At 43.0% G+C, this 26,035-nt stretch overlaps 1 protein-coding gene and 1 long non-coding RNA gene across 4 annotated transcripts in view; one reads left to right on the forward strand and one right to left on the reverse strand.

Moving 5' to 3' along the window:
- The window catches only part of HAGH (hydroxyacylglutathione hydrolase), a 397,775-nt gene that overhangs the window by 72,882 nt on the left and 298,858 nt on the right, over positions 1 to 26,035 (reverse strand). The window lies entirely within an intron of this gene.
- The window catches only part of LOC138261129 (uncharacterized), a 46,922-nt gene continuing 42,134 nt past the window's right edge, over positions 21,248 to 26,035 (forward strand). Inside the window, exons 1-2 of the long non-coding RNA XR_011199045.1 lie at positions 21,248 to 21,669; positions 25,661 to 25,840. This is a non-coding gene — a long non-coding RNA (uncharacterized lncRNA). The remainder of the gene's footprint in view (positions 21,670 to 25,660; positions 25,841 to 26,035) is intronic.

Genomic DNA, 26,035 nt, shown 5'->3' on the forward strand with positions numbered 1-26,035 from the left:
AAGTGAAATTTTCTGAGAGAAAAATTCCTGTCAGAAAGGTATACTGAGCAGATCTCAGGGAGACTCCCTTCAAACGACGTGCAGTAGAAAATCTGAGGGAAAGAGCCTCTGTTGGGAGTGTTCTAGAGGGTGTCGATGACAGATTGGCTGAAGTTCAACTTTGGATCTTTTTTGCAAAACGACATGGATAGATTATAAAAGAACCTTAGGAAGCCCTGGAGGCCTAGTGTGTAAAATGTACTGCTATGTGTATTTCAGTTTACCGTGAGGCTCCCACCTCGACGACGGGGATGATTCAAGCATGTGAATCTATGAAAGATCCAATACTGGAGAATTTGTGGATCTTGAGGTAAGAAGAGACTTCACCAGGCGGATCCTCATAAGGACTGTATATATTGCTTGTACCCACAGCATAAGGTGAAAGACTAACATTTGAGGACCTTTTCAACCAAAACCCTAAAAAACAGAGAGGGTAGGTTGTTAATTTAGTTACAGAGACTCAAAACTAAATCTTATGTCATTTCTGAAGATAAGTACACTGCCAGCTCTTATGACTCTTATGAAAAGTACAAAAAGAGGGAGAGGGCACAAGATTCTCTGAAGGGCCATAAATAGGCTACTAATAAAATGCACCATGATCCCTCACACATTTCCTCACAAAAAGAAAACCTTCTAGCTCTTCATCATCGATGTTATCAAAACCGCCATCAAAGAAAAAACTTGCTCTACTAACAGTAGCAGAAACATACACTCAGTCGACAAAGATATCTCACACACCGGCTAAAGCCTTGTCTTCTAAACCTTCATCGGCGAAGCATCCACTGTTGACAAAACAGCCACCATCAACAAAGCAGCCACCATCAACAAAGCAGCCACCATCAACAAGGCATCCGTCGACAAAACCTCAGTCGAAGACGCCTCCATCGTTGACGACACTCCCACTGTCGACAACGCTCCCATCGTCGACGACGCTCTCACCATTGATGGCGACTCTATCACCGACCTCTCCACTTTCAACAACTACATCAGCGACATTACTACACTGTCAATGACCACTGCATCATCGATAACTACCATGTCAACGACTACAAAACCATCAGCAAGGGCAACACAGACAACCAAAGTATTCCATCATCGACGGCACGTTTCTCGTTGACACCTCCATCATACAGAATAAAAAGACCCTCAAGCTTGCAAGTTGCCCCCACCCATCTTTTCAAGCGCCATCATCCAGACAATTTTACCAAGATCCTTCACAGATATCATCTTTACCTCCTGCTAACTTTCTGGAAGAATCCGATGATGAAGGGTTATTTGGCCCAGCACTCAGCCCATCACAGCGGAATGTCAAATACCAAGGTTATGATGATGACGAATCTGACCAATATTACACCCAAGAATTTCGCCCACATGCTGCGGCTGCCAAGACCCAGCAATATACAGGACCCATTCAGGAATCCATGGATCAGATTACAGTGGCATTAGTAGAAGTAGAAGGCTTACCTTTGACTACCATACACGTTTCCCAACACCTCGCAAACACACTTCCTCCTCCAACAACATCACCTCCTATACCGCCTTCAACACCAAGGGTTGTTACACTCGCATACATTGCCACTCCACCAACGCCAGATCCGCCTTCTACTGATGATTATGCGGAGGAAGGTGAAACTCAATACGCCAGACCCTCTAGCAATGGATAGGATGAATACAGAATTCCCACACCTTCTCCTCCACCTTCCCAACCAGCAGAGATTTGCCACAAGAAGACATAGGTGGTTTTCACGCTCTGATGACTAGATTTCACCTTTCTATTATGGTCAAGCAGTCTGATTGCTTTCTTTACGGTGTTAAAGACCAGTCTAGAAGAGTTGTGACAGCAATCTCAATCGATTATGTATGGGAAGAAGACATAAAGGTCATGAAGGCACCAACTACAGTCACCGCAGTCCTACCTAAAACAGACCAAAAATACAAGGCCATAGACGATGCACCAGAATGTTTGGTAGGACATCCAAAGCGAGACCCAGGCTGAACCGAGATCGAAGAATCCTTCGAAACCTATCACTTCCCCTCCTGACAAGGAGGGTAGAAGATTTAATAATATAGGCAAAAGATTCATGACCATCTCTGGGATTACAGTGCAGGCAGTCAATGCTTTAGCAGTACTGGGAAGTTAAGAACACCAGATGTGATCAAATATTGTCCCTTATCTAGACTTTCTGCTAGACAATGAAAAAGAGGAGGCATGGAAAATCTTACAAGAAGGAGAAAAAGCAGCTTCCGAAGTCATTGACTCATCTATTGCTCCCCTTGCTTTCCATCATCTGGCTGGTGTAGCCGTTCTTAGACGCGAAGGTTAGCTTAGGGCAACCACATTCCGTCCAGTGGTACAAAGTAAGATTCTGGGCCTGCCTTTCGACTGTGACATGCTTTTTGGCAAGCATATAGAAGACACCTTACAGGCCATCAAGGCGGATACTGATATGGCTAGGTCCTTGGGACCACTTCAATGTGGGAAAATACCCTTTCGTGGAGTACGAGGCTGAGGAACCTATGCATTTTGTGGAAGCTATCAAAGGTACCAACCTCAAAATTAGCAATTATTTAGTTCCACCTATCAGTATCAACAATATCATGCACCACTACAAGCTGCATTTTCCAGACAGCAGCCCAGACGTAAGCAAACAGCACAGTATAGAGACAAGTCCAGGAATAAGTGACAATTCAGTGGAGCCTGCTACAGTTTCCCCTATCCTACCACCCAATGGAGCACACATATCTTGTTACTACAACCAATGGAAACAAATTACCACAGACAAGTGTGTCTTGGATATAATAACCTATATAGTTTGCCCAACTTCCACCTCCTCATCTGCCACAAACATTACCTGTGGCTCAAATCCACTACCTCAAGAAGGAAGCAGCCATCATACTACAAAAGGGTGCCACAGAGAAAGTTCCTCGTTCTCAGAGAGAAAAGGGGTTTTATTTTTGCTTCTTTCTAATAAAGAAAAAGTCAGGAGAACGGCGCCCCATTCTAGACATTAGGAAGCTAAACAAATATATACAGAAAAAGTTGTTCCATATGGTACCGCTCCAGGAGATACAACAACTTCTTGGACTTTACGGCTACTCTCAATTTACAAGATGCCTACTTTCACCTCCCTATCCACCCAAAATATCAACAATTTCTATGCTTTACTGTGGAAGGAACTCACCTTCAGTTCAAAGTCCTATCCTTCGGTCTCCGCTCAACCACTCAAGTATTTACCAAATGTCTTGCCCTAGTAGCAGCACATTTGAGGCTCAAAGGACTACAACTTTTTCCATATCTTGATGATTGCCTTGTAAAAGCACAGTCTCTTCACAAGGCCTCAGAAGCCCCATCGATTTGCCTCCAGCTGTTTCTAAAGTCAACTTTCAAAAATCTGTAGTCTCACCCTCTCAGAGGATACATTTTCTCTGGGCAACTCTGGACACCATAGTATTCTATTCAAGGTATTCTTGTCTGTAGAAAGACAAAGAAGTATATCTTTACTGGCTCACGATCTATCAAAAAAAGAGTTTCTGTCCCTATCCTCAAGTCATTTCTCTGCATGATGTCCTCAGCCATTCTCATGCTGTTTCACACATGTCTCAGAATTAGACGATTCCAAGAACAGTTGGAAAAGCAATAGCTCCAAGTAACCAGATCATTCAACGATCTAATTTGAAATACTCCAATCACGGATAAGGCACATCTATGGTGGCAATCCACCAGCAACCTTTCAGCAGGGCTAACATTTCTCTCTCCAATTCCAGATTTCATTATTACCACATATCCCTCCCTGGAAGACTGTGGAGCCCATCTTCAAGCTCTCCAAATAAGGGGTAGTAGGAGTGCTTCTCTTTCAAAAATGCATTTCAATTTATAGAGTTGAGAGCTAATTTTCTGGCACTGCAGTCATTCCTTCGGAGGATACAAACATCATCCGTCCTCATTCGGACAGACAACACTACTTGCATTATCTAGACAAGCAGGGAGGTAAAGGAGGTCCCAAATTCTCTCTTTGGAGGCTCAAAAAAATTGGATATGGGCATTACTACATCATATCTCCATCAAAGCGGAGCATCTGCCAGGAATAAAGAACAAACTAGCAAACACCCTGAGCAGAACCAGCCAAACCTTCCATGAATGGAAACTCAACCAACCAATTCTCAACTCCATATTCCAGAGATGGGGCACAACTAATTTAGATCTCTTCACGTTGCAAGCAAACTGAAAATGACGGCTCTTCGCCAGCAGAGAACCACAGAGAATGGGGGAATGCATTTTCGATAATCCCCCATTACACTCTTATTCCCAGGATTCTAACAGAAATAAAGAGAGAACTGTGCCACCTGATCCTCATTGCTCCACGCTGGCCCCGACAACACTGGTTCACAGAACTTCTTCTACTCTCGGAAACCAACCTATATCCACTCCCTGTAACGCCAACTCTATTAAACATGAACAAGGGGCAGATCCTCCATCCACATCCTGCCTCTCTCCAATTGCATGCATGGCTCCTTAATTCAACGAGCTCAGGCATTTAAACATCCCCCAGGATGGCAGGGATATATTATCCAAAGCAAGAGCTGACTGCACCAACAGAACCTATAGATTCAAATGGAGACGTTTTTGCTGTTGGTGTCTACAAAACAAAATCTACCCTCTAGATTCATTGCCAGAACAGACTGGTACATGCCTCTATTAAAGTTCACCTCACTGCTATTTCACGTTATAGACGCTCTCTCAATTCTGTCTCTCTTTGCTCGAACTGGGTCATCAAGCAATTTATAAAAGGTTTATTTAGAGCCTTTTCTTCCCCTCCTCCACCGGAGTGGAATCTTAATGTAGTCCTTTCACAACTTACAAAATCACTTTTTCAGCTTATTCACAAGCTGAGCTCAGGTATCTCACTTGGAAAGTTGCATTACACTTGGCACTCACCTCTACAAGGAGAGAAAGCTAAATCCAAGCTTTTACTGTCATGGAACCCTATTTACACTTCACTAATGACTATGTTCTCCTTAGAACAAATTCAAGGTTTATTCCTAAGGCTCCATCCCACTTTCATCTCAATTAACCTGTGGTACATCACACCTTTTTGTCAAGTCCATCCTCATTAGCTGAAAAAGCACTTCAATCTCTTGATGTGAAACAATGTCTTATATTTTATTTGCAAAGAACTAAACAAATTCGGAAAACTGATCAGTTACTGGTTTCCTATGATCCTAAAAAGCTAGGTGCCTCAGTCACAAAAATGACTATTTCAAGAGGGACTTCAGCAACCATCCAACTCTGCCATTCTACAGCGTGTAAGCCGCTAACACTCAAGCCTAGCACACTCTACAAGGGCAATATTCTCTTCTGCTGCCCTTTTCGCTGGTGTTTCCTTGGAGAAGATCTGTTGTGCCGCTACTTGGAAAAACGAGTGCACTTTCACGTGGCACTACTGCTTGGAGTTGCCAGCCAGTAGGGACGCAGCTGTAGGACAAGCAGTTTTACGCCATCTTTTCCAATAAGGTAAGCCTCTTCTCATGGAGGTGATTTCTTTCTCATTTTACCTCTCATAAGTGTGATTATATCATCATGCTTAACTTTAATTACTATCATATCTTAGATCGTGAACAGAACAGAGATATCATATTGCTACCGCCCATCCACTATGGGTATTTTGTGTTTTTCACAATTGTGAACTATTACTGCTCGCTATTATGTTTCAAGAATGTGAATCTATGAAAGATCCTAGTGAAGAAAACAAGTTACTTAGCTGTAACTACAATTCTCCTGTAGTAACATCTTTCATAGATTCACATGAGACCCACCCTCCTCCCCGCAAAGGCTTACCTTATTTCCTCATATACATCTTTATCACACATGTGCTAGAAAATCTGAGGTCCTCAGCCTCTCTTGGGAAGGTTCTACAGGGTGCTGTTTCGTTATGACCTAGGTTTGGTTCTTTTTTACAAAAGGATATGGATAGGCTATTGTAGTGGCTATCCACTGAATTTTATCATATTAGTGTATATTGCACTGCTCTTGTAGTGATTTCGTGGGACTCCCACTTCGAAGACGGGAAATATTCAAGCATGTGAATCTATGGAAGATGCCAATACTGGTGAACTGCAGTTACAGGTAAGTAACTTGTTCTATTTTCCGGCATTTGTACCAGAAAAGGAAGCTGCAAGATGGGATGCACATAATTTGCACCATATTTTTGAGCATAAGAAAAAACAAGGGCCTTTAAACGAACTTTAGTCACCTATGCATCATGGATGGATTTGTTACACAAATCTAGAAAAGACTGTTGCAAAATAGGTTAGTCAATATACCAGACTTCTAAGGGGACTGGACCGAGAGGAAACCCAGAAGAAAGTACCAGTTCTGTTTCTAATACCTACTTCTGAGATTTAAAAAAATGATTCAAGGCTGGATAAGCAGGAGGGATTGAAGTTCTAGACTCAAAGACTAATTGCCATAAACTGTTATAAAATGAATAACTTTAAGGGAATCTTCGATCTTTCAAATAAGTAGAAAGAAACATCACAGAACTGTTAACAGTGATTAGTAATTTGCAACAAACAAGATGGTAAGTTAACAAATTTACAATATGACCAATAGTGCTTTCATAATGCTGTTGGCTTTGCAATTAGCTTTCATCGCAGATATTAACGTTTTCAATTACTTAAAAAGCTCATTTTAATGTTTATTTTGCCTCTTGGGCAAACTCTGTGTGTCACTTCTACTCCATTCTTTTACAGTTTAATGTAGCTGTGTGTAGTGATGAATCGTACCAGAGGGCAGACAGAAACGCTAGGGAAAATGGATAGGCATGGGAATTACTTTTTCAGTCCTGTGAGAAAGAAAATTTACCAAGTTGCCATTGTCCAATTTAATAGAAGAGCAAAACAGTGGAGAGACCAAATTATTTAAAGCAGAGGATAGAGTATCTGCAAAGAGCTACAACCAGGCTCTCATAGTTGTTTATGACTGATGGAGTAGAGGAATCTACAGATTGCTAAGTCTGACATTCATCATATAATGATCTGACCAAGTGACCAGTGTGATGTTCCCACATTTATTCACACCCTCTATGGAGAAAATGAGGTCACCGTAATGTCCAGCTTGAAGAGTAGTAGTCTCAATGATTTGTCTCCAGCCTAATGTGCTGAAGAATGTAACAGATTTAAAGCAGTTGTGTTTGTAGACTCTGCCCACACATTAAAATCGCCTAAAATAATAAAATTATCCAGTATTGGATCTTTCATAGATTAATGTCCTTGAACCATTCTCAGAGCAGTGGGAGTCCCACAGTACATTATGAATGCAGTATGCAAGAATCACCATAGACTATAATGGCAGTAGCCATCAAGTAAATAGCCTATCTCTAAAACTTGACCTGTGACCAATCAGGCGCCAGCACCCTCTAGAATACTCCCACGAGAGGCTCTTTCCCTCAGATTTTCTACCACACGTCGTGTGAAGGGAGTCCCTGATCTCTGCTCAGTTTTTTCCTGCGAAAGCTACTATTCTACAGCCAAGATGTCAGATTCTTCAAAGAAAGGCCTTTTCTGCCCATGCAAATCCTGTGGGAAGAAAAAGCTGCTTGCAGATGATCCTCACAGACACTGTCTGAATTTCCTGTAAACTAAAATTCAGGTGAAGGACTGTAAGATCTGTCGCACCTTCTGCTCTAAAACTCTGAGGGACAGGGAAGGAGGTCTTCTCCTATGGTTGCAGGTGAAGTCCGGCACTTCAGGTGAGGACAGTGACACTGCTTTTAAATCCCAGAAAAGGTCAAGATCCTCTGACCAGCGGTGATCTGAGGAGAGCAGAAAGACTGTTAAAATTCATGATAAGAACCCTTTAAAGGAGAAAATAATCTGGTCTCTGCAGGGTCAGGGTCCTCACAGCCATCCACTCCACATCCACAATCACCACCATCTTGTTGACAAGACCACTGTCATCACTGAAATCAGCGACATTGGCTATTCAGACGCCTAATGCCTCAGTGACAGAATGTAGCACATTACCTTCAGGCACTGTGGATTTAACATCTCCACCAATTAAGAAAAAACTTCAGTCGACAATGCTACCTTCAGAACAGTCTATGAGGTATTCTCCACAACTACAACTCAGCCGTCGATGAAGCCACCATCGACAACACCATTGACAAAGATACCACCGATGACAACATCAACAACGGTAACACCTTCCATAAAAGAGACATTAGTGCCACAATACACTATAGCCACCTCTGCTTCGGTATCTGTTGACCCCCTTACTACTATCAGAATTGCCAAAGTCACGAGAACTACTTTAAGCCGTGACAAAAAAATCCCCAAGCAAAGTTTCATCACTGCTGCCCAGTCACCTCTTGGGAAGGGAAGAGTCTGAGATGAGGGAAACTTTGGGGACGCACACAGTCCATCATAACTGCACGTCAAATATCAAAATGACGATGAGGAGTATGACCACAAGGACTATGAGGAGTATTACACCCCTTATAGCAAACACAATCAACTTTTCCAATATTCACAACCAGGACGTTAATAAGGTACGGATGCCTACATCCCTTATTCAAGAGCTTTAGGCCATGCTACAAGACTACAGGCGTAGGTTAACAGACTCTACCCTGGATCAGCCACAGCAGCCTCCGCAACCTCAGACTATTTCTCTGGTCACACTGAGGAACGTACCTCAGCCTCCGCAACTCATAGCCTTACACCAGCCTCTAGAATAGCTGCGCCTCACAGAGAATGTTACCTTCTCTGGAAGACGAGAGAGAAGAGGTGGAAATCATTGATCCCCAAAATACTTATGACGAAAGGGGATGACTATTTAGTCCCTGCGCCGTCACCTCCTCCTCCTCACCCATTGGACTCTTCCCGAGGATATCAGGGGGTTCCACAATTTGATGGATAGGGCTGCCATGCGTTTCCACCTGCCAACTTCTGTATCTCACATGGATTCTTTCCTCCATAACTTCAAGGAGCAGGACAGAAAGTTTGTGAGGGCTATCCCCATAACAGACTAAATGGAGCACGGGGATTAAAATAATGAAAGTTCTAGCTACAGTACCACAGTACCACCTTATCTTGATAAAAAATACAAAGCCACAGAGGACTCTCTTGCTTGCTTAATTGGCCATCCAAAACCAGACTTCGTTGTATTCCAAGCTGCCCAATGGCGCTCCAAGAACCCTTCCATTCTTATTTCGGCCACACCAGACAAGGAAGGCAGACGCTTAGACAATGTGGGAAAGAGGTTCTCCCTTATGTGTGTTATCACTGTTCTCGCTGCCAAATCCCTAGCGATTCTAAGGCGCTATGACCGCCAGATGTGGTTAGATGTTAGTAGCTTCATTAGACGTCATACTGGAGGATCAACAACCTGAGTCTAGGAAGATTTTGCAGGAGGGCGAACGCACCTCAGCAGAAATCATAGATTGCACCTTAAACATCACCTCCACTGGTTTCCCCCAATTAACCGGGGCAGCGGTTTTGCGCCACCAGAGATGGTTGGAGTCCACATAATTTTGACCAGAGCTCCAATCCAAAATCCTAGACATGGCCTATTATGGCGAAACTTTATTCGGCAAGCATATAGACAATGCTTTATTGGCAACCAAAGCAGATACAGACACTGCCAGGTCTCTTGGCACTCCGCAGTATAAAAGATTTCCCTTGTGAGGAGGCAAAGTATTCTCTTTATTCAGAGACTGTTACCAGAGACCGCACCCACCGCAATACAGACCTCCCTATCACCAGCCCTACCATCAATCACCCACAGCAGCCTACAGCAAGCAAGGTGGAAGAAGGAAACAGCTCCCCAGGGCCGGAACACCAGCTGCAAACAATGATCTCTATCAGGTACCAGCTACAATTTTTCCTTCCTCCCATTCCAATCAGGTGAACTTCTTGAACTACCTGCATTAATGGAAGCAGGTAACATCTGGCAACGGGGTATTGGATATAGTGAGTTCCGATCATACCTTGGAGTTTGTGTAGAGGCCTCCAAACCATCCTCTGAGAGGAGCACACCACCATCCTCTTCACTTAGAAAGACAAGAAGCATTCCAAATACTCTTGAAGGGTGCAAAAGAGAAGGTTCCCCCTCATCAGAGTGGATTAGATTTCTATTGCCGGTTTTTCCTGGTGAGGAAAAAGACAGGAGAATGGAGGCCAAATTTGGATCTCAGGCAATTAAACACATTCCTCCACAAACAATCCTTCTGTATGATAACCGTGTCAGACATCCTTCACTTTCTAAACAGAAGGGATTACATGATGTCATTGGGTCTCCAAGATGCCTATTTTCACATAACCATTCACCAATGCTTTGCAAATACCTTTGCTTTACCGTAGCCGGTACCGAGTATCAGTTCAGAGTTCTCCCTTTCGGTTAGGTCAGCTCCCAGAATATTCACAAAATGTCTTGTTCCAGTGCCGGCTGCGCTTCGGAAGCAGGGTATTCAAGTCTTCTCCTACTTAGTCGATTGGATGCTAAAAGCGCCAACACCACAACAGGCTTCCCAAGCCACCAGCGCCTGCCTTGAATTGTTTCACAGTCTTGGACTAACAGTAAATCACCAGAAGTCATCCACCATCCCAACACAAAACATATTTGTTCTGCGTGCAAAAATCTACACAGTTGAGAACAAAGCCTCTCTTTCAGAAGACAGCAGAAATGATCCAATCTGGCTCTGAAAATCTCCAGAAAAAAGTTAGTTTCTGTGAGACTCTTCAAATCGTTCCTAGGGATGATTTCTTTGTCAATAAACCTAGTACCTCTAGTGAGGCTGAAGATCAGACCACTGTAGGAAGAGCTACAAAATCAATGGATCCAGTCTCAAGGGTCCTCCAAGGACTTGATCAATGTTACACCAAGGATGGTAAAGCATTCCAGTGGTGGACTGTCAGTCACATCTCTCAGGGGTTGACATTCCTTACCCCAGTCCCAGACTTCGTCATCACAACGGATGCTTCCCTGAAGGGCTGGGGCGGTCATTTGCAGGACATGTGCAGCCAGGGAAAATGATCTAACTATCAAAAACAGATGCATATCAGTCTTTTAAAGTTAAAAGCAATATTCCTTAGGCTCCAGGCTTTTTTCCCGCTAATATCAGGCTCCTCTGTGCTGGTATTTTGGGACAAAACGACCAGCATGTACTGGAACACAATCCCTATCCCTTTCACAAGAAGTGCAAGCTCTTTGAGATTGGCTCACATTGCACAAGATTTCCCTGGGGGAAGAACATGTGTCTGCATCAACAATGCTCTTGCAGACACACTCAGTAGGACAGATGACAGGTGGACAAAATCTTCTTGTGTGGGGGCAACCCGGCGTTGGATCACTTTGCTACAAACAAGAATGCCAAATGCCAGTTCCACCCCAGTCGATACCCGCTCCCGGGATCGTGGGGAAATGCCTTTTTGATGTGATGGTCCGGAATCTTTGTATATGCTCCCCCCCCCCCACCTTCCTGTTGCATCCCAGGGTCTTCAGGAAGATGAAAGCAGAGCACTTCTGGCTAATCCTAACAGCTCTCAGGTGGCCCAGGCAGCACTGGTTCACAGACCTGATTATCTTATTTGTAACCTACCCCATCTGAATTCCCAAGAAATGGACACTATTGACAAGGAACCAAAGCCAGATCTTACATCCGGAGCCAGTCTCTATCCAGTTACACGCATGGCTCCTGGGTTCTATGAATTTCAGGACATGATCATCGATCAGGAATGTAGGGGGATACTGTCCAAAGCACGGGCCGAAAGTACTAACAAGACTTAGAAGCTGAAGTGGAAAAGGTTCTTTGTTTGGTGCCAGCAAACTAACTTGCACCTGTTTGAGGCCTCTCTGGAACAAATAATACCTTATCTCCTCTCACTCAACAAATCCGGCCTCGTCCATGCCTCTATTAAAGTTGATCTGGCTCCAATCTCAAGATACAGGCTTTCTACACACACAGTTTCACTCTGTTCCTCAAGACTCATCAAGCGGTTTATGAAAGGGTTGTTTCGAATCTTTCCTCCTGTGCGCACTTCCCCAAAAGTTGCATCTTTATGTCGTTCTTTCTCAATTATTGAAATACCAATTTGAATTGAAAGACACGGCTGAACTGAAATTTCGTACATGGAAGGTGCCGGCTCTTCTCTCCCTCACTTCTACCAGAAGAGTCAGTGACATACAGGCCTTTACAATTCAAGAACCCTTCCTGCATTTCACAGAGGACATTGTCCTTCTAAGACCAAATCCAAGGTACATCCCAAAGTTTCCTTCACATTTCCATCTCAATGAACCAATCAGACTGCGAACATTTTTTCCTAATCCATCTAGATTAGCTGAAAGGACTCTTCACAAACTGGACGTCGAACAATGTCTTAAGTTTTATCTCCACCGCACTAAACAGGCCAGAAAAGCGGATCCAATGCTAATCTCTTATAGTCAAGGACATGAGGGTATAGCAGTAACAGACCACAATAGTACAGTGGATCTCAATGACCATTCAGTTTTGCCACTCTAAAGCTAGCAAACCACTAACCAGACCGCCAAAGGCACACTCTACGAGAGCAGTGTCAACCTCAGCTGCTCCCTTGGCAGGCATCTTTCTGAATAGGATATGCCAAGCTGCAACATGGAAAACAACTCATTCCTTTATGCAGCACTATTGCCATGAGTCAGCACAGTGAAGCGATTTGGCCGTAGGACAGGCTGTACTGTGCCGTCTATTTCATTAAGGTAAGCCTCTTTCTTGGTACAAAATTGTTTGTGCTGCTTAATGCTGGTCTTCCTTGTGTTGCTTAATCAGGTATTCATGCAGGACTGTTTACAATCTTGCAAGTATTTACAATCAGATTGAGGATGTTTTTCTATCCTGTGTATGCATATCTAATGTATTTCTTATATTGATTTTTCTGAATTATTTTTCTCTTGGCCCACCATCCACTAAGAGTTGTGACAGTTGCTTGTAGTACTGCTTCCTATTCTGATTCAAGCACGAAAATCTACTGGATAAGAAAATACGTTATTTATCTGTAACTGCAGTTATCCACTATCGGTATCTTTCATAGAGTCACATGCGACCTACCCTTCTCCCCTTTGAGGCTCATCCGATAGTTCAGAGTATCCTTCATTCTTGTGCTTGGAAATCTGAGGGAGAGAGCTTCTCTTGGGAGTATTCTAGAGGGTGCTGGGCTTGATCAGTCATAGGTCAAGTTTGTTCTTTTTTCAAAAGGACATAGACAGGCTACTTAATTGATGGCTACAGTCATTATAGCCTATGGTCATTCTTGCATACTGCTTTCTTAATATACCATGGGGCCACTTTGACAACGGGGAATGATTCAAGCATGTGAATGTATGAAAGATATCAATACTGGATAATTGCAGTTAGAGATAAGTAACTTGTTTTCTTTGGATCACTGACAATGGGTACAGACAAAATGTTTGCAAACTAGTCACCAAAACTGGAAGATGTTTCAGGAGGGCAGTAACAAAGAATACCCCCATTCATGGAGAAAGGATAGAGTGCTATAGAAAAACCCATAAGTTCAGCTTGGGCAAAAAGGCTAAAAGTAACTTATTTTACACTGAGTTTTCATACAAAAATTACAACCAAACCATAGTCTCTTTCAATGAATGTTAGATGACAAATTTTCAGCTACTGCTGACTAAGGGCCTGTTTTAGATCTAGGCGAACGAGTTATTCCATCACAATGGTGATGGATACCTCGTCTGCCAAAATATAAATCCCATAGAACATAATGGAATTTATGTTTCGGCGGACGGGATATCAGTCACCGTTGTGACAGAGTAAGTAGTCCCCCAAGATCTAAATCAGGCTCTAAGTCAGGAAAAGAGACATGTGTAGTGCATGTCTCTGTAATAATTATATATAAGGTTATTGTTCCGCTATGAGACCATGAATCTCGATTTTACGTTTAACTAGAGGGAAAGCATTAATAAAGACACAATTAAATCCGTCCAAACAGTGGCAAAATGATGGAGCCCACCCTGATGGACCCTGAGTCTTCCATATGTCACAGATATTTATTGGCCTTGAGCTGAATGGGTGCCCCATGCAGAACTAAGGACACCATGGAGGGTTGGGGACCTCATGGCTACAGGGCCCTGTGTTATGTCCCTGCCTCTAAATCCATCCTGGCAAGCAACTTGTCGGATGGGGGGGGGGGAAGAGGTGGAAGGTCTAGAACAACTGCGAGAACAAACTGGGCTTTGTGGTACTCCCCCGTGCCAATTTTTCCTTTCTTCGCAACCTCCACTCCATTCTCTTAAAAGTTAGTAAAAATGTGCTTTTTCAATACCCAGTATCAAGTCCTGTGCATAAACCAATCTCACAGAACGCTTACTAAACACGAGGAGTGGGTGCTGCCATTCAAATAGTCAGCATAGCTGTCTCTGTGCATGTCCGGTGTGCGAACAGGCAAAGAAAGGCTACACAGATACACTACAGTCTGTTTTAAACAGCTGTCCCGCTCTGTGCCCATTAAGATTTTTCCAAATGTGAGAGCCCCAATCAAAATGGTGGCTATTACCAGCTCTATGCGAAGGACCTAAAATTGTGTTTTTTGGCTCAGGGGTACTTCACATCAGTTCAACAGATGAATACTACTTGTAATCAGAGCTTTAAAAAATCCCCAAAAAGTGGACCCATTAAGTAAGATATGTTTTGCAACTAAAGTGCAATGTGCTCAAGAAGACCTTCATGAAACACATAACAATACAGCTTGAAGAATAAAATTACCCTCTAGTACCCTTTACTTATTAAAAAAGTTGTGATCCTCTTGATAGATATTTAAAAAATACCAATGATTTAAAGGAAAATTTATATTAATAAAACTTAGTCAGACACACATCGCCTGACTGGAGAGTGAAGACTAGTCCAGAGAGGTTGACACCCTCCAAAGGTGGGTTGAGTTGAGAGGTTTCTTCAGTAGTTGAAGTTCAAAAATAGGCAAGTACAGCAATGGAAGCCAACATAAACAAAACATGCACTGCCAAAGTCAATAGACTGCCCCTTATAATACCAGCACTGAGCTGTTGTCTTTCTCAGTGTTTGTCTGTAAAGCATTGTTGAAAAAAGAAAGCAAAATAATAATTTAAAAATTCGGAAGGAAAAGTGAACACCTCATGGTATCTCAAAACTGGTTATGGAATTCAGTGTTTTCAATATTTATAAATGTAATGGTTTATTCTTCAAACACTTTTCACTCTGAAACTCAGAACGAAGTTTTAAAAGAATAAGGAGGTGCCAGAATGTAAAGGGTAATGCTTGCTAAGGCCCAGTTTATTTTCCACAGGATTCAGCCATTTGGTCTTCACCAGTAGCCTAGGTAGTAGGTTTATGGGCCTCCAGGAGAAGTGTACTAAGTACATCTTATGCCTCAAGTGCCAACTTTATGAGTGCATCGGTTAGTGCACATGGTCACAGTGCCTTAAAAGTCTTTCAATGTCAGAATGTGTGCTTTCATCCAACATGTGGAACAGAGGAGATAAAAAAAAAGTCTGTTCTTCAAAATATCTCTGCTACTGTACTTTTTACAGACAACACAAGAGTGAAAGGGGCAGAAGGCACATTTAGTTTGAGGGGAGAAAACGTACACAAGGGAGAGAGAACTAGAAAAACAAATAACCTCTCATGAAGTGCTGAATGAACAAAAAATTGGCAAAACTAATAGGCTTTGCATTTGTCTTTTTTTATATGTAACTGACATAAATATTAGAAAAATGTTATAATCATGTTTGTTTTATTAAAGTAAAAATAAACGTTATTATAAAAATGTTCTAATATTTGTAAGCCAGTTACATTAAAAAAAGACAAAGGCACAACGTACTGGCATGCATGAAAGACAGAAGAAGACAGCAGAACACAGAGGAAGACAGAAGACGACAGAAGACAGAGGAAGACGGAAGACAGAGGAAGACAGAAGACGGGAGAAGGCAGAAGACGGGAGAAGGCAGAAGACAGAAGAATAGAGAAGAAAGAAGAAGAGAGAAGGTTTGAGAAGACAGAAGAAGAGAGAAGACTGGACAAGACAGAAGACTTGAGAAGAGTGCAGACGAGAGAAGACAGAAGACGGCATGCGGTAAAGAAGACAGCAAAGACAGAAGACGGTATGCAGAAAGAAAAAAGAAGACAGATAGCAACAAAGAAAGAAGACAGAGAAGAATGCATTGAAGAAAGAAGACATCAGTGAAGTAAGAAGACGGCATGCAGTGAGAAAAAAAGAAGACCACAACGAAGAAAGAAGACAGCAGCAAAGAAGGAAGACGTCAGAAAAGGAAGATGTCAGAAAAGAAAGACGGCACCCAGGAAGGAAAAAGAAATAGCTTCAGCGTTGCAGCCAGCTGGAAGGACACTGGCCAGTGTCCAATCGGAAGTGACTGGAAGGAGTAAGAGGTCCACAGGCAACTTGGTGGCAAGATCGGCAAAGAAGACGAAGACAGGAAGTGACATGAAGATGAAGTGCTGGCCAATACGAAGCAGGTAAATCAGAGCAAACTTTGAGTAAGCCAATGGTAAGTTCAGGTATGTAAGGGGCTGGTAGCAAGACCCTTTTACGTTTTTTTTTTAACCAACAAAAGATTTTGCAAGCATGCACACAATCGCGCATGCAGGCGAAACCTAAAAAGGAAAAACTAGTTGCTCCCTAATGTGAACTGTGGAAAGACTAAAGTCAGCCTGGGCCAACTAAAAGGATTGTAAAGAAGCTGTGCTCCATCGGAGGAACAAAGAAAAGGAAGGTAAGCTGTCAAATAATAAATAGCAATGAGAGTGACTTAAAAAGTCAACCGATGGTAAACAATGGTCAGGCTGCAAGTCCACTGTAAATTAACAATAGGACTTTTGCAACCAGAAAGCGTTCACTTAAAAACATGAGCCACTGCTATCTGACACAGGCATGAGGTCACTGCTGAAAACAGGTTGATAACAGTGGAGTAACAAAGGCCCCTGCAGTGCGGGGGCAAGCTCCAGGAGTCTCCCTCAGCACAGTACACTGTGCACGGGCAGCAGGCCCCTGACTGGGTGCAGGGGTAAGGAGTCCCCCTCCAGGTACTGGAGGGGGCTTTGGGGGGGGGGGGGGGTATGGGAGGAGGGGATTGGGGCTCACATTTAGTTATGCCACTGATTGATAGTAATCAGGAAGAATGATTACCACAAAATTCATGTGATTCAGATTCTCATATGAAACAATTCAACCTGCCCAAATGCCCCCGAAAGAAATGGAAATGTGGAGTAAGAGATATGCATTCTGAACTTTTTAAGTGAAAGAAGGCACAGTTAAGCGCCAGTTACATGAACATGTACTGTATCTGCTGGTGACAATTACTGTACTTATTTGGCATGAACTGAAACCAGACCTTGTTGGAGGTTAGGTGTATGTGTTTCTTTTTTAGGTCGAGCATTCGAGACCTCTATTATATACTTTAGTATATACTTCTTTGCGGGCTCTCTGCTTTTTCATTGGTTTGTTTCAGTGTCTTTAAAAAATCATTGCTTGCTAGTGGCCAGTCTTTCCTCTTTGTCGCACCTTTTCCTCAGTTGTACACTCCCTGGAGCATGGCCACAGTACTTATACCCTTCCACTTGTGCCACTGTATCATGTGCTATGGGACTGCTTTTTTCTTAGGCTAAGAGCTTTTGACCAGAACGCTGGATGTTTTCAGTGGCTCCAGTCTGTTTCTGTAAACAGGGCTCTAAATCACGTTCTTCCTTGGTTACATGTGCTGTGCATTCAAAGACTGAGGTCAAATGTTAGAGGCTGTTTTATAAAGGCTCATGTTTCTGCCCCCTGCTGCCGCCGCACAAAGACAATCAAGACCACAGTGTTTACACTGATTTCCTTACGTGCTGCCTATGCGAGAAAATCACTACCACTACAATATTTAATGCATATTCCCCCAATTTAAGATGACTGCCACACGTTATACGCGATGACATCATTAACGTCATGATGCGGGCATCTCTTTTCCTTCGCCGCTGCTTGTTTTTAATTGGTTTTAACCACTTGTGATAGTTACAGAGATGTGAATCATCCTCCTATCGCCAGGTGACGCTGCAGGTTGCTCTGCTCTCCCGAGTATTCCTTCACAGAGGTGCCTAAAGTCTCACGTGACTACCCTTTTCCTCATATTTCATTCCCTAAGCTCCAACATGGCAGTCCGCAAAAACAGTGCTAAAAAGATGTAAGTTCCCTCCATTCATGACGTGCTGTTTGGATGCCTGGGATACAAGTTAGAAGGTGTTTTAAGACCGCACTCTTACCGTGGCAGTATGGCTGTGGGCACGAGGAACAGAGGCCGGTGCAGACTTACTGTGAACAAGGCAACACAGTGAAATTTATCGACCAGCACACAGTGTGGAATTACATTTCATATTGCGATGTTCATGTTTAATGTGGTCAGAACATAAGCAGACATGGTTTGTTTGCTGTTCAAAAGCAACTATGGTTGAATCCTATCCACCCCCAAAATAAGTGGGTGTTGACTTTGTACAATGTCAGTTTCTTATGCCAGAGTATATTATTGTCTTAGCAAAGAAATAATAAATGCAGACGTTTGCATGAGTTTAGCATGATGTTGAAATGTTCCTCCTCTTAATTGGAAGTACTTGCGTTTTGAGAGGTACTGAAAAAAGATGCAGAACACGCAACCCTTTACCGGTGCAGAGTTATTGGAAGTAATGCATTATACATTATTTGGGGTGATTGCCCAGATTTCGAGATAGTGATACCGTTTTGGGTAGAGTTCTGCTAGTGGTGACTTGGGATGTGTTATACTTGGTCAGCTGTTTACTAAACTGTACGAGTTTTTCTCATCTGTAATATGTTTATCTCGGGTCATTGATGTTATTGGTCTAACAATAACATGCCTTGTTGTTAAATATTATATTTAACACGATTTTGTTGAATCTGTTGTCGTTTTCGCCTTTATCATTTGAACATTTGTTTCTCATTTTAAGTGCCCTCTTCGGTCTCATTTGCATGTGAGGTCTCATAAATACTTTGGTATTTTGCATTTTGTAGTCTTGAAAGTAATTGGTCGGAGGCTGCTCCTATTGCTATTTAGGTGTTATGGGTTGATACGTGGGATAAGGTACCCCCATCCTCACATTGTAAAGCTATTGCAAGTTACAGAAGAATTGCATGCCTGTACAGACCAAAGATACCAAAAGCAGGGTTCCTTTATATCATGGGTACTCGCAAACATTTTCCCAACGGCCAAAAAGTTTGGTCTGTGACGTGCCTGGGGGCCGCATTGATGCCAGGGTGGTGGCAGTCGGGTGGGGTGACTAGGGGGATTGGTGGCAAGGTAGGTGTAGGGGAAGCAAAGGATATACATCTAGTGGGTGAATAAAACAATGGGAAACCAGAAAACCTGGAATTAATCCCGGCTTACTCAGTTTTCCAAATGTTGTGATCCTAGGCAATTGTTTAGTGTCACTTTCCCTCCCTTTTCTGCTTTATCACATTTAAGATGACCTCGAAATACATGATTCATGGTGTGCACTGCACAAAACCTGCTTCTATGTTTGATTTAATAAACTATAACATTGTTTATGTATGATAGGAACCCAGACCACCCATAAAGTGCAAATACCAAGTGACTTGTCTCTTTAATTTACTATTGGTGGTGTTCTCAGGGTAAGAGAAATGATGAATGTTTCCAAATTTATGTTTGAAAACTATCACTTTAAAATGAATACATCTCAATGCACTGATAAAATAAATTGTACTAAGGTGAAAAGGTTCTGCATGTTAACTAAATACACTTAATTAATTTTGAAGAGACTGTCTTAGTTTTACACTTATGCTGCAAGATGTCTTTAAAAATGAAGGAGTTTCTAAAGTTAAGTGCAGGAGTACCTAGTTACTTCCTTTCTTTAACACCAGTTAAGTTTGAAATAAATGATTGTATGTGTATTTAATATTTTTGTTAATGCGGAGTAGAGCAAACAGCTGCCAGTGCTCCTGTTGCCCCATGTAAAGGTCAGAGGGGCAGCATGAGGCCTGCGGGCCTTACTTTGAGTATCCCTGCTTTATATCATGGGTACTCGCAAACATTTTCCAAGAGGACACGAAGTTTGGTCAGTGATGTAAATATAATAATGGAAATACTTTCATTTTTTACTGCAGATAGAGGAAGAATGTGATTGGAAATGCTTTAGTTATATGAAAGGCTACTGGGATTATCTGGCAGAGAGGGCCAAATTATGCAGTAGGGTTGACCAGTTTGTGTGTCATGAAAAGTCAGTTATGCACTTACAACGCCAATAGCTTTAACTCAAGCAACCGCGATGCCTACTGCACTGCAAATGCTTGTTTTTTGAGCTAACAGCCAACCGAATACACGCGACTCCATATTTAATTGGAGACACGAAACTACAAATCCCCTAATTCAACGTGCTCCTCACCTTCTGAATCACGTATACATGGGGTCACGGGACAGCAAGTCACACGTTCAAATCCTGCCAGGGACGATTCAAGCGTTCATATTTCCCTAATCCTGTTCTGCTAAATTATGTAATAAAAACAACGCAGCACCACCACCAACAGACATTTATGTGCAGTACACAAGCTAAGTATCATAACTCCCCGGAACGGTGTTGAAAGCAATACGAAAAAAATAACAGCCCATTTACGTAGTTGGGACATACCATGCAGCGCGGTCCCGTCGCACAGAACTAGAAAGGAAGTCAACTTGCAGACAATTGTACATTGACCCCGCTGGGAATAAACCACTAGCATGGAAGACGGACAGCTCTCACGGCCTCGCGTGTCACTGACCCAAGGCTCGTACAGAGCCAGAAGCCATACTAGAAAGGAAGATTTTCAAAGCTGCCCAACGGGGGTACTACAAAGAAGCGATGCATTGGGAATGATACGGAGAAATGGTCTGGATAGCTTTTTAAAGTCCAAATTCAGAATTATTTCTAAACGTTTTGTACGTTATTAAATGAGAAACGTGGTAGACAAAAAAAATTTGGATTTTTTTTTTCAAGTGTACATTATATTAATTCTATGTCAGGACCAGAGGCTCCGATTATGCTTTCTCTTTTTTTATTGTTCCAAACAGCAGCCAATAAGATAACAGTAAACAAAAAACTTCAATACCCATGATGCACAGATATAGTCACATGTTCCAATCATATCTCAGGACCTAATCCCATATAAACCATGACTTCCGCAGCAGATAAGTACAACTCTTTATATTGATCGCTTAATTAATTTATGCATTGTGCTGTTTAGACGCTTTTGGCTTTTACACTTGTATCGCGTGTGTGTCTTTTTACTCGTGCCGTATGGCCGAGTGTTGCCAGTGGAGCGGGAGCGGACTACGCGGTACTCGCATAGTCCTACTTTTATTTCTGTGATTGTGTCACAGGTGAGCCAGCTCTTTCCCTTTTATTTTCATTTTTAGTGAGGAGCCAACTTGTTGCTGCGACATGACAGTGCTTGTCTGACTCTCTTTTGTGGCCTCATACTTTGCTACCCAGACGCCCTACAGCATTGCTTAGGGTTGTAATAATCGAATAGGCACTGCCTAGAGTGCTTTTTTCTCCTGAGGATAATTTTGACCAGGTGGAAATTAATCTGGTCGAAGCCCTTGACACTAAGGTACAACAATCAGTTAATGACGCCCTTGTGATGGCATTGGGAGCTTTTTCTAGTCAGTTGCTTGATTAAGCTCGTAATTAAGGTTGGATGCCAGGACTTCCGGACCCTAGTGAGCATCCTAAGCCCAAGGACAAAGGAAAACAGAATGATTCCACAACCCCTAAGGATCAGGCTGATGCCTTTGAGACTACGCCGCAAAAGAACCAGTGAACATAACTACAGCAGTAAAATGGATGCTGATACCCCTTCTTCCTCTGATAACGACACCTGATTCAGATGACCCTGATGTGCCAGGGCCCCGCAAAAAGTCCAAGAGACAGGCGTCTCTGCCCAAAGTTCTAGATTTTGACCCCCACCTAGGGAATCCAACTGGGTTCCTCATCCTGAAGTGGCCAAATACGTTTAATCCCCATTGAGTAAATGTTTTGACAAGGAGGTTTGCGCTCGTCTTCGGACCGAATGTCCCAGACCTGACCTAGAAGGGAAAGTGGCAGATATGCCTGAAGTGGATCCCACGATGGTGATGTTTATGAATTTTGTTTTCAAAAGATCCTAAAATGGGGCAAGACAGGGCTTGGCGTAATTGCCAAGATAAACTTTTGTACATATCTGGTCCTCTTACTAAAATTCTGGAGTTGGTCTTCCACTCCAAGGCATCTGGGATGGCGGTGGACACTGACATCATTATTGGATGGGCGCAGAGGTTTTTTTTGCCAGCTTGGCAATACTAAGTGTGCTATTTCCTCCGAGCACAGACTGACTTTCCTGATGCGCATTGACCCAAGCTTAATGATCTGTCTACTTCTGAAGCTGGTCCTGCTGTGGATGGGATTCTCGTTGGAGCACCATTCGTGAAAGAGTTATCAAAATTTTGCTCTACCTATACCTCCCTTGACAAACCCCAGATGTCCCTCAAAAAGGTATTTCGGTGAGGCCTTTTTCTCAGGGCCGGTCGTTATGGAGGGCGTATGCCCAGCCGAGGAGCTTTCACGAGCCCTCAAGTCTATTACCCCAGAGGTAGAGGAGGCTGTATGGAGAACCTGCAGAGACCACCTTCTATCCCACCAGTTCTCAGGTGGGCACGCCAGATTCCACAGGCGTCCCAGACAGGGACGACATGGTGCAATTCAGGACGCAGAATATTCTGGTAAGTGTTATTCCGCCCCTCATCCAGGTGGTTTCAACAGCCCTATTTTCCTGGTGGACAAAAAGGGTGGCGGTCACCGCCTTGTCTTAAATCTCAAAGAGTTCAATGGCTGGATTTTATACAGACACTTCAAGATGGTAGGGATTCACATGTTGAGGGATATTCTGTTAGAAGGAGATTGGATGGTTCGTCTGGATCTGAAGGACGCTTACCTTTCAGTACCTATTTTTGCACCTCACAGACGGTTCCTCCAGTTTCTGTGGAGGGGTGAATGTCTAGAGCTCAAGGCCCTTCCATTTGGCCTGTCGTCTGCCCCTTGGTGCTTCACAAAGATGATGAGACCAGTGGTAGAGTCACTTTGAGCCAAAGGGGTCCGGTTGATAATCTATCTGGAGGATATTTTGCTGATGGCTCAGGACCCTCAGACTCTCCTGAATCATTTATCGTGGACTATTCAGCTGTTGCACAATCAAGGGTTCTTTATCAATGTGCAGAAGTCACTGTTGAATCCTACCCAGTTGATAGATTTTCTGGGTTTCCAGATAGACTCATTGCGAGCCCAACTCATTCTTCCCTCTCCCATGATTCGCAATATCAAGAGGGAGCGGAGGTCAGCTTTGGCCTAGCAGACCGTGTCCTTGAGGGCCATTGCCAGGATAGTGGGGCTCCTGTCCTCTTCCATTCAAGCCATTTTTCCAGCTCCCCTTCATTACCGTGCCCTCCAGAGGTTAAAAATTCAACATCTGCAGAAGGGTCTTTCCTACTCGGAACAGATTCCTTTAACCGAGGAGGTGAGGTCGGAGATTCTTTGGTGGTTGAACCATATGGAAGCGTGGAATGGCAGAGCCATATTCTGTTCTCTCCCGGACGTAGTAATAGAGTCGGATGCCAGCCAGTGGGGTTTGGGAGCGTGTTGCGGATCGATTGCGACAGGGGAGTGGGGGGAGGGGGTTGCTGGTCCCAGACGGAGATGAGGCTTCACATAAATTGTCTAGAACTTCTAGTGGGTTCTTTTGCCATAAAGAGATTGTTGTATCTTATTGAGGATGGACAACATCTCAGCAGTGAGATATGTCAACAAACTGGGGGGAACTCAGTCTAAAATGTTAGTAGAGATAGCAAAGGAGTTTTGGCATTATTGCATTCTTCACCGCCTAAGTGTCACAGCAGTGTATCTCCCGGGGGTTCAGAACACCATAGCGGACTGGAACTCCAGATATTTCAGGGATGCCAGCAATTGGAGGTTGCATCAAGATCTCTTTCACCAGATTCTTCTAGAACAGAGTCCTTGCGACATAGATCTCTCTGCCTCGCGTCTCAATTTCCAGATTCCGACTTTCTTCAGTTGGCGTCCGGATCCAATGGCGACAGATGCCTTCCTTCAGGACTGGAGTCAATTTCAGGGATCATTTGTGATGATTCCCAGGTGTGAAGACAAAAACTGGAGATTGTGCTTCTAAACTCTCTTTGGAGGGCTCAACCCTGGTTCCCTGTAGCTCTGCCGTTAGCTTGCACTTCTCCTCTTCTCATTCCGCCTCGTCTGAATCTTCTGATGGGTCCAGAGGGCCTTCAACATCCCTTGGTTCTGTTGAAACAACTTTGGTTGATGGTTTGGACAGTTTCAGGGCGAGATGGAGTTCCCCAGACATTTCGCAACAGGCTGCAGACTTCATTAAACAAGCCTGGACCTCAGGCACGCATAAGAGGTATGCTTCAGCCTGGCGGAGATGTTCCAGTTTGTGTGACGGACGGAGTATCGATCCCATGGGGTAGAATGTTGACATGATTGTGAACTTTCTGACAGAACTTGCGAGTTCGGGTCTGGCCTATCGTACCGTGAATAATTTTAGGTCAGCTATTTCTGCAGGACATACTCAGGTAGAAGGTAAACCAGTAGGGGAGCATCTTCTCGTCTATAAAGTGATGAAAGGGATTTGCACGACATCTCCTCCTCAATCAAGATATACTTCCCTTTGGGATGTGGATATAATTTTGAGATATTTTGAAAAATGGCCTTCTAACCATTGTCTTTCTAGGAAACAAATTTCGGCAAAATTGACTATGTTACTTTGCCTTATTTCTTGTAAACGTGACTCAGACATTAGAGCTTTGAACTTGGCGGGCAGAACTTATTCGCTGGAGGGAGTTACATTTAATATCACCAGAAGAATAAAGACCAATTGCAGGTTGCTAATATATCCTAGGTTTCCTGATAATCAACAATTGTGTGTAGTTCAATGTTTGAAGGATTATGAAATTGCTACAGTTGACATTTGACAAGATGTTAAAAGGTCAGTTGTTAATATCATTGCAAAAAACATTTAAACCGGTTTCAGCTGCTACTTTGGCCAAATGGATGAGGTAGTTGATGAATGAGGCAGGAATAGACATTTCTAAATATGGAGCTCATTCAGCTAGAGGAGCAATTGCTTCAAAGACCTTTGCGCTAGGTTCTCGGCTGGAGGGCATTATGAGAGCAGCGGATTGGTCATCAGAATCTATATTTAGAAAATTATATCACAAACCAGTAGTTAATGTGGCAACTGTGGTGGTTGGTCAGCTTTAAACAAGCATAATCGGAGCCTCCGGTCCTGACCTAGAATAAAAAAAATTCTAGCCTACGCGTCAAGAATTTTCAATTCCATTAAGGACACGGAGACGAGGAATATCCCACCCTTATTCTAGTATGCAACACTGGTGTTTTATTTAATATAAATTATATAATTCAAATAATATTTTGATATGTTTTGAATTTCCCGCCCTGGAGTATAATGGCAATATAGTGATTTTAAGTGAATGTTATCTCCAACAAATATATTACTGGCAATTTGTTATCTCCTTTAGGAGCAGATCAGAAGATTCCGTGATTTTGGGGGATTTTTCATCCCATGAGCTGAAGGAAGACAAGTTCTTGAACTTCCTGTTCCCGAAGGGCCCGGTTCAAGTTGCAGTTTTTTCTTGCCGCTTGTGGATCTGGGACCGAGTTGTTGGACTGCAGATGGGTTCTCCATGGACTGTTACTATGTAAGGAGTTTTGTTTCTTATGTGTTTGGTTCTTATCTGACTGTTACAAAGAAAGAGGAAGTGACTGTCGAGGTGATGGCTTATATGGGATTAGGTCCTGAGATATGATTGGACCATGTGACTATATTTGTGCATCATGGGTATTGAAGTTTTTTTGTTTACTTTTATCTTACTTAAAAGAAAGAGAAAGCATAA

Source organism: Pleurodeles waltl, chromosome 10 (assembly GCF_031143425.1).
Source record: "Pleurodeles waltl isolate 20211129_DDA chromosome 10, aPleWal1.hap1.20221129, whole genome shotgun sequence".
Lineage (NCBI taxonomy): Eukaryota > Metazoa > Chordata > Amphibia > Caudata > Salamandridae > Pleurodeles > Pleurodeles waltl.